This window comes from Eubalaena glacialis, chromosome 1 (genome assembly GCF_028564815.1).
Source record: "Eubalaena glacialis isolate mEubGla1 chromosome 1, mEubGla1.1.hap2.+ XY, whole genome shotgun sequence".
In the NCBI taxonomy this organism is placed as follows: domain Eukaryota; kingdom Metazoa; phylum Chordata; class Mammalia; order Artiodactyla; family Balaenidae; genus Eubalaena; species Eubalaena glacialis.
Window position 1 is genome coordinate 190,183,870 of NC_083716.1, and position 12,138 is coordinate 190,196,007.

General features: G+C 36.6%; 1 long non-coding RNA gene across 1 annotated transcript; it reads left to right on the plus strand.

Moving 5' to 3' along the window:
* The first annotated feature begins 1,417 nt into the window (after positions 1–1,417).
* Positions 1,418–11,062, plus strand: LOC133099377 (uncharacterized). Its single transcript, XR_009702321.1, has 3 exons — positions 1,418–1,488; positions 10,232–10,252; positions 10,994–11,062. It is a non-coding gene; the product is annotated as an uncharacterized LOC133099377 (long non-coding RNA).
* Positions 11,063–12,138: the final 1,076 nt, after the last annotated feature.

Genomic DNA, 12,138 nt, shown 5'->3' on the forward strand with positions numbered 1-12,138 from the left:
ACTCCAATAAAAAAATAATAAAAATATAAGATTTAAAAAAAATAGATATACTTATCACCATTCATATGTAAGGAAACTGAGGCCCAGATAGTTCAATAACTTTCTCAGGTTATACAGGTACTGAGAAGTGTAGTTGGGATTCAAGTTTCTCTGACTCCAGAGGCCATGGTTAATTCAAAGCTAGGCAGAGGGTGGTATGGGGTATGGGGAGAAGAAGAGAGAAATGAGAGGGAAAGAAGAGCACTAGTGCTGTCCTTAGCACATGGCCATTCGTTTCCTTTTCTTTTCAATCTTCCTGTTTGAATTTTCCACTTCAACTGGTCGTATGTAGTCATCGACCTAGAACCACCTCACCTCTGTGCCTTTGTCCATGCCACGTCCTGTCTCTTCCCTCTAGGTTCAATTCCTACTCCATCTGAAAGGCCCTGGGGAAGATCCATTGGCTTTTGGAGACTGTCTAGACCACATCTCTCGGGAGTCATCTTTTGTAGACCTGAGGTTCCATATCACTTATTTTCTGTATCACTGTATCACTTGGTGCTAATGTTACCCACCTCTTTATTGTTACCTTTTAGGCCCATATGTTTGTATGACTGCACAGAGGTCATACCTCCTTGTAAGCAGGAGCTGTGGTTTGAAATCACAGTGCCTGCAGTGCTGTCTCACATGTACTAGCATTCCATGCATATCTCACTGTTGATTGAGTGTGTTTCATTTTGAAAGATAATTTTAAAGTATGTCTTACTTCAGAACTCTGAAATCATAATCTCAATCATAAGGAAAATACAGTTCTATTTGTACACTGCTTCATTAGAAATATAGCTAATGTGTAAAGTAATAAACACTTTTATTCTTATAGCTGGAAGATGGATGACAAGATAATAGTGTCATGGGCTTGAAGAAAATCGTGGCATCAAGGGAAATGTGACGAAATGCTAGAGAGTTTATCATTTTGATCTCTTTCTTTTTTTTCTTTCTTTCTTTTTTCCTGTCCTGAGAAAAATGAGTTACTCTAGCATTTTAAGAGTCCATCATCCTTGCAGCCCTGTTAATGTAACAGTAACATTCTTAACATTTATGCTGTTTACTTGCCATATGTAACACATAGGTGTCAGACAGTGGGTAAAGTTCTTTTTTGAGAGTGTGTGATTCCTTTTGCAAGTTCTTCATATTGACTTGTTCTACGATTTGGTGAAAAAAGATACTTAAAGATAAGAACTCAAGACAATGTTAAGTTTTTTTCTCAGTGGAATTTTTATTTTAATCTTTGGGGTGTTGCAGTGTTGCTCTTACAGTTTATGGTTTGCTTTTGACTTGTATTATATCTGTTTTGTTTTTTTTTTAATTTTCTTTTCTTTTACTCAGATCATTTTCTGTAGATAAGGAAGACTAGGGAAAAGGAGACTTCAAAACAGATGGGTACTGGAGCCTCAGGTCTGATCTTAACAGCAGGCTGTGTCCTGCACTGTAGGAAATGCTGTTGTTGAGGTAAGGCATATGGTCATGCCATGTTGATTTTGGGAATCAAAAAATAACATTTGCACTTGTGTCTGACAGAAAACCAGTTTACTTAATAGCTTTTCCCTTAATCTTAAGTAGAAGAATATGGGACTAGAAAATTTAAATTTATGTGGTTATTAGGGCATGATTAGATGCTGTCTCACAGGGCAGTTTGAAATTGTGCTTGTGAAATAATGCATTTTGTTTTTGCTTTGTTTTTTAATGGTCAATTCTCAGTCTTCTTTTTACTTGACTTCTCAGAGCATATGACACAGTTGCTCACACCCTCTTCCTTGATACCCTTTCTTCACATAGTTTTGTGGTTTTCATCTGGATACACTGGCCAGTTCTTCTCAGTTTCATTAACTGATGCTCCCTTTTCTCCCTTTCCTCTGATTGCTCAAGTATTCCAGCACACTCACTCCCTTGGTGATTGCATCCATTCTCATAGCTGATATACCAAGTAGATGCCAACAAATCCCAAATTTATATCTCCAGCCCAGAGCCTGAACTACAGAAATCAGTATTTAACCACTGACTTGACTTCTCCACTTGGATATCTAACAGGCATCGCAAACCGGATTATGTCCAAAACTCTTCCCTTTCAAACCTGTTCCTGCTCCAGTCTTCCCTATCTCATTTGATGGCATTTCCATCATTCCATATGGTTTCTAAAGATCAATCCACCATAGTCCAATTACTGTTGACTCTTTTAAAGAGAAAGGCTCTTGGGGCTAGTCAAGACTTTAGTGTATAGGAAGGGTACTTTAGGCATATAACTTCTTATTCTTCTTCCTCTGGGGGGGGGGCCTCCATTTTTATTTCAATTTTCTTTTCCTTCTATCTCTTGGACATCAGAAAGGAGGTTATTGGGGAAGCAATATCTTCATACTTTGGTTGTAAATTTGAAGTGGTACTCAAAGGTAGGAATTGATACTGTAACATCATTTTCTTTCCAAACATGCCTATACCCTGGCAAGACTTAAATAATTACTGGGGGATGAAAACAGTGTAAGTATTAACTAAGTATTAACATAGCTACCAATGCAGTAATAGATACTCCTATGTGATCTGTGGTTTTGGGAAAGGTGCTCTGACTCCTTTACGTAGCGCCTGTTCAAATTCCTGGACCTCTGTGTTTACTGCAGTAGGATATAACTGATTGCCATTGAAAGCAAGCCAAGGGGCTTCCCTGGTGGCGCAGTGGTTAAGAATCCTCCTGCCAATGCAGGGGACACAGGTTTGATCCCTGGCCTGGGAAGATCCCACATGCCGTGGAGCAGCTAAACCCGTGCGCCACAGCTACTGAGCCTGTGCTCTAGAGCCTGTGAGCCACAACTACTGAGCCCGCGTGCTGCAACTACTGAAGCCCATGTGCCTAGAGCCCATGCTCCACAACACAAGAGAAGCCACCACAATAAGAAGCCCACGCACCGCAATGAAGAGTAGCCCCTGCTCGCCGCAACTAGAGAAAGCCTGAGTGCAACAACGAAAGCCCAACGCAGCCAAAAATAAATAAACAAATAGATTTATTTAAAAAAAAAAAAAGAAAGAAAGAAAGCCAAGCTGGGAAAGCTCTGGTATAGCAGTGTACCTCTCATTAGTTACTACAGTGGTATTTTTACTAAATTTTAGTAATCATGGAACTGAGTGATATTAAGAATAAAAGAAGCATGTCATGCTGTCCTGATTTTTAAATATCATAGCATTAAACAAAAATAGACTTTTCTTGACATTTCCTCCTTGTATTATTTAATGTCTGTTTCCTATGCTAGCAAAGAGTTAACAAGTAAACATATGTTACCCTATTTTTTATTAAAAAAATTTTTTTTAACATCTTTATTGGAGTATAATTGCTTTACATTGTTGTGTTAGTTTCTAGTTTCTGCTGTATAACAAAGTGAATCAGCTATACGTATACATATATCCCCATATCCCCTCCCTCTTGCGACTCCCTCCCACTTTCTCTATCCCACCCCTCTAGGTGGTCACAAAGCACCGAGCTGGTCTCCCTGTGCTATGTGGCTGCTTCCCACTAGCTATCTATTTTACATTTGGTAGTGTATATGCCACTACAAAATTTGGTAGTCAATGCCACTCTTTAACTTAGTCCCAGCTTACTCTTCCCCCTCCCCGTGTCCTCACATCCATTCTCTATGTCTGCGTCTTTATTCCTGTCCTGCCCCTAGGTCCTTCAGAACCTTTTTTTTTTTTTAGATTCCATATACATGTGTTAGCATACGGTATTTGTTTTTCTCTTTCCGACTTACTTCACTCTGTATGACAGACTCTAGGTCCATCCACCTCACTACAAATAACTCAATTTCATTTCTTTTTATGGCTGAGTAATATTCCATTGTATATATGTGCCACATCTTCTTTATCCATTCATCTGTCGATGGACACTTAGGTTGCTTCCATGTCCTGGCTGTTGTAAATAGTGCTGCAATGAACATTGTGGTACATGACTCTTTTTGAATTATGGTTTTCTGAGGGTATATGCCCAGTAGTGGGATTGCTGGGTCATATGGTAATTCTATTTTTAGTTTTTTAAGGAACCTCCATACCATTCTCCACAGTGGCTGTATCAATTTACATTCCCACCAACAGTGCAAGAGTGTTCCCTTTTCTCCACACCCTCTCCAGCATTTATTGTTTGTAGGTTTTTTGAAGATGGCCATTCTGACTGGTCTGAGGTGATACCTCATTGTAGTTTTGATTTGCATTTCTCTAATGATTAGTGATGTTGAGCATCCTTTCATGTGTTTGTTGGCAATCTGTATATCTTCTATGGAGAAATGTCTATTTAGGTCTTCTGCCCATTTTGGGGTTGGGTTGTTTGTTTTTTGGATATTGAGCTGCATGAGCTGCTTGTATATTTTGGAGATTAATCCTTTGTCAGTTGCTTTGTTTGCAAATATTTTCTCCCATTCTGAGAGTTGTCTTTTCGTCTTGTTTATGGTTTCCTTTGCTGTGCAAAAGCTTTTAAATTTCATTAGGTCCCAGGACACCTTCTCTTCTTCTTTAGCGGAATTTTCATTCAAGTTATGCTTAGGATGTGATAGATAGTCTCCCAAGATAGCTGCGCAACAATTCCTCCTTTTCCTATATATGCATTCCACTCCTATCAAGAGTTGCAGTCTATCTCCTGAACACTGCTCCCACCTTGAGCTGGGCTGCCCTTGTGACTTGCTTTGACCAATAGAATACTGAAGACAAAAAAGTGACGCTGAGCCAGTTCTGGGCCTTGTTTTGAGGGAGTGGCAGTTTTGCTCTTGCTTTCTTGGAATCCAGCTGCCATGATGTAGGGAACTCCAGGCCATCCTGATGGTGAGAAGAACCATGTGGGGAGGCCCTGGAAGGTGAGTCACCATATGAGAGAGAGGCCACATGGAGAAAAACTGAGTTGTCCAGCTGAGAACCGCACTAAGTCCTAGCTATATGAATGAGGTCTTCTTGGTCGATCCAGCCCCTGCTCAGCTACCAAAAAAATGAAGCTGCATGAGGGACCCCAGCCAACACCATGTGGAACAGAAGAACTACCTTCAGAATTGTGAGACATCATAAATTGCTATTTTGAGCCACTAAGTTTTGGGGTAGTTTGGTAAATTGCAATAGATAACAGATACAAAGGACTTTTGGGGACCAGAGGATTGTATTTTGACCTTTAATTTTGGACCTTGCTTGAAGTTATTTGGTGTGTTTCTACAAGGTTAAGAAAGTGGTTTATTCCATTTGGTGGACACTCTTACAGAGGTACTGGAAGAGTAGCAAGTATTGCTGAGAAGTCAAAAAATGGCAGTTCTTCTCAGGGGAGTCATGGAGGTGAGGCCACAGGCCACAGGTTCCAGCCCTGCATGGGCCTGTGCCCACAAGATGGAGAGGGAGATGCCCATAGGTAGAGGGAAGAAGGCAGAGGAGGAATGTAATTCTTTTCTTAGGGCAGGTATAGGTCTACTTGACTGCTATACTGACACATTAAAATGACAACAACTCTTGGTAGATTGAAATCCATAGATAACAATACCCTATTGACTGTGTGTCAGTGATGTGTCAAAGGCAGATGTTCATTTGGTAGGTTTAAATATAAATTATAAAATTTTTTAAAAAAAGAAATAGTGAATACTTGAAGTTGCTGGATGTATGTTTCTGAGCTGTTTTCAAGAATTCTTACCTTTTTATAGACTCATTTCAACTCTGCATTTGAAACCAGATGGTTTATTCCTGAACTGCAAGACTGAATATATTAACCTTTAATGTAAATGCACTTACTCATTGAGCAGTTGGTTACTCCTACATTTTTCTGCGTGACCTTGGTGATAAAGAACCACTTTTTGATTCTTATTTTTTAAATGCTTACTAGGAATTTTTATTTGAGGGTTACTGAACCATCTGATTTGGGTGCTTTAAAATGTAAAAGTCAGAAATAAATTGGCATTGCTAAGGTACTCTGGATGAAATGGTTACCACCACTCTATAATCTCAAGTTGTAAAGAAGCAATTTGAGTTATTTTCTATGTGGGTTGACAAGTGAGCTTTTTTGTGGGGTAGAGTTGGTAAAACAAAGACTTATTCAAGCTGTGAAATGCATTCAAGAGTAAGCAGCAATAAATGACAAGAGGCCTGTTTTGTCAGGTATGTTTTTGACTATTGTACAGGCTTCTGATTAGGGAAATAAAAGGGCTGTTTGAAATTTTGGAATGATGGATCTTCCATAATGGGGATAGGTTTGTTTGGCTGCAAAAAAGAACAGATGGAAAGCTTTATCTTGAACTAGAATGCTATCAGTTTCTCCTTATCTTTTAAATATCATATGTTCTTAATATTTTTTAAAGTTCAAATTTTTTTGTGGTTTTACAGAATCTTTTAAAAATTTTACATAACTACTGTTTTCTGATTCCGGTCTATTCTAAAAACTACACTTGAACCCATCTGGAACTGTACAACATCAGAAATTGTATGAATTGGTTTTTGAGTTGTGTTAAGATATTCAGCCCTATATAAAAATGAACTTGATGGAGTTCAGTGAAGTTTAATAAAGCTGTGGCTAAATTCTATTAAATGTCAAAACCTTCATTTATTATTATTCCCTAAATACTCTCAAAGAAAGAAAAGTGAGGCAAAATTACACACTCTTATTAGATTATTATTATAGAAGGAAAGAAATATTAAAGTGCTTTACAGGGAGGTGGGATGAGCTGGCTTGGGATTGACTGTTAAATATAAAAGTGGAAGGTTAATACAGAATTAGGTGAAGGGGAAGGCATCTTTGCAATTTGATTTTTTTTTTTTTTATGTTAAGGTGAGCTATAGTTCTAGCATATAAATCCAGTATGTTCTTTCTCATTACCACATTCAAAACTTGTTTACGTAAAGAACTCAAGGACATTTACTTCAACTGAGACTTTTCCTTTCAGTGTGCATTAAAAAAATTATTCTTTCTAAAATGGTGTTGCATTTTAACCTCAGCAATTTTGCATAGTGTAGTTTTCACATTATAGGGCTGGAGTTGAAGAGATTTTCTGACAACTTAATTGATTTGTATTTAGTGTTCTTTGGCTTATGTGTTTGGGCTAAAAATAACTATTTGAGGTGATCTTATTGTAACTATTTAAGATTTCAAGTACATCCCATACATGGGTCTTCATCTTCATTTAGATTTCAGAGAGTTCCTGTTGGTGATTACAGAATTTGATTCTGATAGTATGTGTTATTATTTCATTGCTTGTCAGAAAGCAGATTTAGTAGAGGGAAAACCGTCAATAAAAGTTGCTTGCTTTTGTGATTTGATTTCATCTATCAGTAAGAAATATTGATGTTTGTGGACAGAAACTGCTTAGATTTTTCTTCCTGACCAAATGAATATGAGGTGGCATTCATTACTGTAATGGATAAATGGCCTAGTGCCTATTAGTATTACTCATCTGTTTGTTCATTCAGCATGTATGAACTTATTTCTTTTAATGTGATATCTGAGGTAGTATTAAACTTGGCATTGCACTATCTGAAGCATGAGCATTTATTCATTTTGTTTCTAAAAAATATTAGTTATTTAAAATAGTAAATCAGTTTAGTAAAAACTGATTTAACCTGTATAATAAAAGCAGTATTTCCCTTACTGTTTATGATTTAAGTGGAACATTTCAAAATGCACTGTAATCATTAAAATTTCTTCACCCTTAAAACTAGCAGTAATAAATTCTTTAACCAGGATTTTAAAAGTTACTAGAATTTCAAGCATTTTGGTTAGGTATAAATTGTGGATAACCTTGAAGCCTCTCAAATTCCCATTTACTCAGATTATGGATAGGCATAGTGTGCTTACGTGGTTTGGGATATATTGATGCATTGTAATAAGATGTAAAATTAAGGTACAAAAATCAATATGTATTGATGTATATGATTTTTGTATTTTGGCTAGATTTGATGAAAGATAATTTCATCAAATTTAAATTTATATTTAAATCTCTGATCCATTTTCCATAAAACACTAGAATAAACTGCAAATGGATCAGAGATTTAAATATAAAAAAAGAAACTATTCATGTTCTAGGAGATAACATCAGTGAATTTTCTTATAAATTTGGTGTGGGAAAATCTTTCTATTTATGACTTAAAATTCAGAAGTAATAAAATTAAAGATTGATAAATTTGACTACATAAAACTTTTGCATGGGGAAAAAAATCATCAGCAAAGTCAAAAGACAAATGACCATTTGGGAGAAAATATCTACAACATATAATAGACAATGAGCCAATTTTCTTAATGTATAAAGGGGGTCCTAAAAAGTGAGGGGAAAAAAGGCCAAAACCTGATAGAAAAAAAATGGGCAAAAGACATAAACAGTTCACAGAAAAAGATATCTAATGGCTCTTAAATATATGGAACGATTGAAAGACTGGCAAAAACATAAAAGCTTGACAATATACTTTGTTGGTAAGGCTTTGGAGCAACATATGTTGTCCTGTTGGTGTGAGGGCAAAATGTTACAATCCCTGTAGAGGGGAATTTTGCAATATCTAATAAAGTTAAATATGCATTTACCTATTGACCATTTTTAGAGATTTACTTTGAAGATACACCTACACAAATGTGAAATTAAAAATGTAGAGGGCTGTTGACTGTGTCATTGTTTGTAATAATAAAATGTGGGAAATAACCTAAATGCCCAACTACAAAAAATTGGTTGAATATGGTACCACAACCAGTGGACTACTATGTGACCATGAAAAAGTCTCTATAAACTGAGAGCAAATAATTTCTGCAATTTATTCTTATATAAAAAAAAAAAAAAAACAGTTGTAAAAAGAGTATAAATATAGTTGTAGTAGGCAGCTTCTGGCATGGTTTCCAGTTATCCCTACTTCCTGGTATTCTAGCCCTCCCCTGAATGTAGCTGAACTTCGTGACTTGCTTCTCAAAGATAGATTACAGCAAAAGTGATGGAAGGTCGTCATAAAAGACTATGACTTCTGTCTTGTTGATATCCTCCCTCCCTGGATCTCCTCATATGCTAGCTTTGATGGAGAGGGTTATCTGGGCAGCCTCCTGTGAACAGCCTTCAAGAAAGTGAGACCCTCAATTTAGTAGCTTGGGAGAAACCAAATCTTGCCACCAACCACTGAGTGAGCTAGTGGATCCTGTTTCAGCTGAACATTGAGATGACTTCAGCCTGGGCTGCCCCCTTGACTGCAGCCGTGTTAGGGACCCTGGGCTGACACTGTGATTGCAATCTCATGAGAAACCCTGGAGCAGAGGATCCACTTAGTGAAGCTGTGTCTGAATTCCTGATCCCACAGAGACTGTGAGATATTAAATGTGTATTGTTCTAATTGTTTCGTTTTATAGTTATAGGTTATGCAGCAATAGATAACTAATAGTATATGTCTTTTATATAATAAAGAAGGGAAAGTAAAAATATATATTTATTTTTACACAAAAAGACTCATGGGAAAGAAAAATTAGCAGCAAAAAGGTAAGTTCTGAGTATCTGAAAAATTATTTTGAAGTGAATTCAAACCTCATGACCTGCCTCTCCCTGAGAAACCTTAGTATTCAAGTATACAAATGAATTTTTTAGCATAGTTGTAGCCTTATCATAATGAGTTTGCATATAGGTTTACTGGACATTATTAATTCTAATTCATGATAGAACTTGAAATATATACATGTTTCTGTTGAGATTTTGGCCCTTAACTCTAGAGAATTTGCTTTTGGAGATACTCTGAACTGGAAGGCTGACTTGTTTTGTCTTATAACGACTTGACTTTGGTTACTGAAAAATGGGGTGCTAAAGGAAGTCCCTATTTATATTCAGCTTTTGCTAAAACACATTTACTGCAGAAATTTAACAAGTCTTTGAGATAATTTGAGTGTTTTTAAAGAACTGTGAACTACCTCACAAAGGAAGTGATTCTTTTCTTTTACTAAAGCTCCCAATGAATAACACAAGTATTCAATTTGCAAATACTAAGAAGCTTGTAAATTTCAATATTCCTTTCACCAGCTCTGACAGCTTGCTGCATCATTCTAGTTGTTTGGGAAAGAGCTGGCTAGACATACAGACTGAAAAATAATGGGTCAATGAGGCTATTCTAGAGGAGTCAGAGAAATCCTCCACCCTTTTAATCTCTGAGGGAATTTATAGCATCTTTGTATAAAGTAGTAATCTTTTGAAAGTTCTTAACATACTTCAAAACATCACTGATTCTATCTTGTTTTGTTTTTTAGGCAGAGACATTGCAAATCCAGGTGAGTTAATTACTATATGGGGAAAAGTAATTTTCTCTGGTTTTATCCTTAGATTATTCAGTTATAGCACCATTTCTATGCACTTGGGGATCTATCACAACCATCTTGAAACTTAAGTTCCTATCAAACATAATCTAACTTATTCAAGGTCTTAACCAACCATAAGAGAATAGATACACATATCCATGTATTTTTAGCTTTATTTTTTTAAGTGATAAGATGGTTCCTCCAAGGAAAAAGAGGTGTGGTATTATTGGCATTACTTGGTAAAGGTACCATTTTTTTCATGGCTCAGCTGGCTCTCTTAATCATCAGGGCTTGTTAAAGGCAGTGTATGGGCAGTCGAGGGATGACTTAAAACAGTAATCCCAGCTTCTCAAACACCTGAGGGAAATGCGCTGTAGAGGTAATCCAAGGCTCAGTTAATTTAAGCCCACGATATAAAGAAAGGACATTCCAGGGTGCAGTGAATTGAGTATGAAATATTGGATAAAATACCTATGTGTTTTAGTTCTGGCAAATTGGAAATTTTGCCTCACTCACCTGTTTTCCTATTGGTTAGATAAAAAAATTCCTTTGATGGAATTTTCCTAGGGAGAATAGAATGAGAAAAAAAGAGTAGTAATAAGCCTCTGAAAACCCTCAGCCTGACTCCTTAAGCATGAACCTCAGCATATACTAACCCTAGCTGAGTGCTTCTCCACTCGGACCCCAACTGAAATACAACACTCTTTCTTATAGGTAGAAGAGAATCTTTGAAATCTGACATGTATTAAAGTTAGATCTGGGACAGTCTACTGCTCTACTGGGGAGTTTTCATTAATTCAGGTTGTTGAATTTGGGACTGGACCATTTTGTTGTTGTTGTTTTAATCTCCATTAATAAATGAGGCTACAAATGTATCAGGGTAAAACAATTGGAAATATATAGAGAAACAACATTCTCCAAGCAAGAAGAAATGATGAGAAACTGCCGAGGGTGAAAAGGACAGTGACGGCTGTGTGGCTGGAGAATCCGGCTCATGTGAGCTTTGGCTCTTTGGAAGAGAGAAGGAAGTAAGAAGGAAGTGAGAAGATCATCGGGAAAGAAGGCATGAACGTGTCTGAAATTTTGATGTGTTAGACAAGTAAATTAAGTCTGTGGTGGTGTGGGCAGGCAGCACAGATGTAAAATTGTAGCCCTCCAAAAAGAGGAAATACGACATAAGGTTTTTGCTATATGTGTGATTAAATCTCATGGGTCTATGGAGAGGAAAATTGAGATGCTGGAGAAACAAATGATGCTGTAAAAACTGAAGCGCACTGACTGAGGCAGAGGGTGGAGATCCCTGAAGGAGATAAGGTTGTTTTAATGATTTCTGTCTGGAGCTAACCAGCTAAGAGGATAAGCTGCAACTTCCTACCATCGAAGAATGTAACTATCAACCTGTACTTATAACCACATGTAGCCAGTATCCTAGTCAATACTAGCTGCTGATTCCTCAGTGAAAAAAAATATCAAGCAAACCAGCAAGTTCTTACCGCTAAATAATTCTACTGTATTTGGGTACTTGCTGGGCACCACAGTAAGCTTTATGCCTTTATTGATTGATTTTCTTGTATTCTTTCTATCCCTAGATTTCAGCCTCTTTTTTTTCTTGTCCATATACCTATTGTAGCCTGAAACTTTATTTTAAAAGTTTCTAGTAATTGAGTAGTGTGTGTGTATGTGTGTGTGTGTTTATATGTATATGTACGTTTTTAAGTATAAATATTGAACATAATTATGAGTGCTTGAGAAGTTAGAATTGCAACAGAAAATGGAACATTATTTTTAAATGTTAAATTAAAATCTGAAAAATTAAAAATTAAAGTTATTTTAATAATAATTAAATAATTATTTATTAA